Here is a 3,314-nt window from a genome sequence, read left to right on the forward strand (position 1 = left end):
AAACCCAGATCGATATGATTCTCCAAACGCTATCCAGAAGTTTTGAGCAATTCCGCCTGAACTATAATATGAATAAAATGATGTATTCATTGGCGGAACTACTGACAGAACTTCAGGCAATAGAAGGGCTATTTCATTATAATTCGCATATCACTATGTTGAAAATTGTTCTACTTCTAAATCGAAAGGAAAGAAGAAGAAGAAACAGGTTGCCTCAGCAAAGAAGGTGAATAAACCTCAAAGTACAGGACCGAAAGCTGGAATGAAGAAGCCAAAGGGCAAGTGTTTCATCTACAAGCAGTCAGGACATTGGAAGGCAGACTGTCCTCGTAGGAAAGAGAACAATAAAGGTATATCTCATGCTCTAGTAGTTGAAACATGTTTAGCGGTGTTATCTACCAGCACCTAGTATGTAGATACGGGAGTCACTGATCATGTCTGCAATTCTTTGCAGGGGTTCCAGAAAACCCGACGACTATTTGAAGGAGAGATAACTGTCTACATGGGCAATGCTACTAAGGTGGCGGTTGTTACAGTGGGAGATGTCTACTTATCTTTTGATAGGAATAGAATTTTGGTTTTAAGAAATTGTCTTTATGTACCCAGTTTTAGAAAGAATTTAATTTCAGTTTCTAAACTATATTTTGATGGATATTCTATTTCTTTTAGTAACAATGTGGTTATAAAGAGAAATAAGATTATTATATGTTCTGGTGCATTGGTTGGCAGTTTGTATACTTTAAATCTAATTTCTTCCACAAGACAACAAATGGAAATTAATAACATATATTCTAACTCTAATAAGAGAAAAAAACCTTCGGAAATGAACCAAACGTATCTTTGGTATCTAAGGCTTGGTCATATTAACTTAAGAAGGATTCAAAGGCTTATAGCCGATGGACTCTTGGGTTCATTAGAGTTGGAAAACTTTCCAACCTGTGAATCTTGCTTGGAAGGTAAAATGACCAAGAGACCTTTTAAGGTCAAGGGGTATAGAGTCAAAGATGCATTAGAACTGGTTCATTCTGATTTGTGTGGTCCTATGTCTATCCAGGCAAGAGGTGGTTATGAATACTTTGTCCCCTTTATAGATGATTATTCAAGATACGGATACATTTACCTGATGCGCCACAAGTCTGAATGCTTTGACAAGTTCAAAGAATATAGGGCTAATGTGGAGAAACGTCTTGGTAAAAGTATCAAGACACTACGGTCTGACCGTGGTGGCGAATACCTCTTTGGAGAGTTTAGGAATTACTTATCAGAAGCCGGGATCCAATCCCAATTGTCTGCACCTGGTACACCCCAACAGAATGGTGTGGCAGAATGAAGGAATAGGACTCTTATGGAAATGATTAGATCGATGATGAATTATTCAGAATTACCAAATTCGTTTTGGGGATATGCTCTAGAAACATCAGTGTACATTCTGAATATGGTACCCTTCTAAAACAGTTCCTTCTACTCTTATGAAATTGTGGAATAAGCGTAAGCCTAGTCTGAATCATATCCGGGTATGGGGTAGTCCAGCACATGTGCTGAAGATAGATACTGACAAGTTGGAATCACATACAGAAGTTTGTCTGTTTGTGGGATATCCTAAGGGAACGAATGATGGTTTGTTTTATAATCCTAAAAATCAGAAGATCATTGTTAGCATCAATGCTCAATTTTTAGAGAAGATTATGTAATGAACCATAAGCCCATGAGTGAAATTGTTCTAGAAGAAATAAGAGAGGACACGTCTACTTTAGTACCAATAGTACAAGATGAAGTACCACAAGAGACTGCAACACGTATCACACATAATACACAACCACAGACTGTGCCTCGTCGTAGTGGGAGGGTTGTAAGGCAACCTGACAGGTTCATGTTTTTGGGAGAGTCTTCGAACTTAATCCCAGGTAAACATGAACTAGATCCCCAGACATATGACGAAGCACTCCAAGATATAGATGCAGTATTTTGGCAAAAAGAAATGAACTCTGAAATAGAATCTATGTATTCTAATAAGGTCTGGGAGCTTGTAGAACCACCAGATGGTGTAAAAGCCATTGGATGCAAGTGGATCTACAAAAGGAAAAGAGGGACAGACGGGAAGGTAGAAACCTTCAAAGCAAGGCTTGTTGCGAAAAGGTACACTCAGAAAGAGAGAATCGATTATGAGGAGACCTTTTCACCGGTAGTCATGCTTAAGTCTATCTGGATACTCTTATCCATTGCCGCTCATATGGATTATGAGATTTGGCAAATGGATGTCAAGACAGCTTTCCTTAACAGAAGTCTTGAAGAAAACATCCATATGAAGCAACCAGAAGGGTTCATTGAAAAGGGCAAAGAACATCTAGTGTGTAAGCTCAATCGGTCCATTTATGGATTGAAGTAAGCTTCAAGATCTTGGAACACCCTGTTTAATGAAGTAATCCAGTCATATGGATTTATTCAGTATCCGGATGAGTCTTGTGTATACAAGAAGTGTAACGGAAATGTGATGGTATTTCTTGTACTATACGTAGATGATATTTTGTTAATTGGCAACAATGTCAAAGTGTTATCGGACATAAGGGTATGGTTGTCCAAACAATTCGATATGAAGGACTTAGGAGAATGTGCACAGATCCTTGGGATCAAAGTCATAAGGGATCGCAAGAAAAGAATGTTGTGCCTATCTCAAGCTTCATATATAGATATAATCCTTGCTCGTTTTAGCATGCAGAACTCCAAGAAAGGTTTCTTAACTTTTAGTCATGGAGTACCTTTATCTAAAGAGATGTCTCTGAAGACATCAAAGGAGATAGAGGACATGAAGGCAGTTCCTTATGCTTCGGCTATAGGAAGCCTAATGTATGCAATGCTGTGTACGAGACCTGATATCTGTTTTGCCATGTGTATGGTTAGCAGATATCAGAGTAATCCTGGACAAGGACATTGGATTGTTGTAAAGCATATATTGAAGTACCTAAGAAGGACTAGAGATTATATGCTAGTTTATCAAGCAGACGATTTGTTCCCTGTGGGTTACTCGGATTTGGATTTCCAATCAGATAGAGATAACAGTAAGTCTATATCAGGCTATGTGTTTACTTTAGGTGGTGGAGCCATTGCATGGAGGAGTGTTAAGCAGAAATGCATTTCGGACTCAACCATGGAAGCTGAGTATGTGGCAGCCTCTGAAGCAGCCAAAGAAGCTGTATGACTCAGGAACTTTCTAATGGACTTAGATGAGATTCCTGGTTTACCCAAAATCATCACAATTTATTGTGATAATAGTGGTGCAGTTGCAAACTCAAAGGAACCATGAGCCCATAAGGCAA

The sequence above is a fragment of the Zingiber officinale genome, unplaced genomic scaffold, assembly GCF_018446385.1.
Source record: "Zingiber officinale cultivar Zhangliang unplaced genomic scaffold, Zo_v1.1 ctg241, whole genome shotgun sequence".
NCBI classification, from domain to species: domain Eukaryota; kingdom Viridiplantae; phylum Streptophyta; class Magnoliopsida; order Zingiberales; family Zingiberaceae; genus Zingiber; species Zingiber officinale.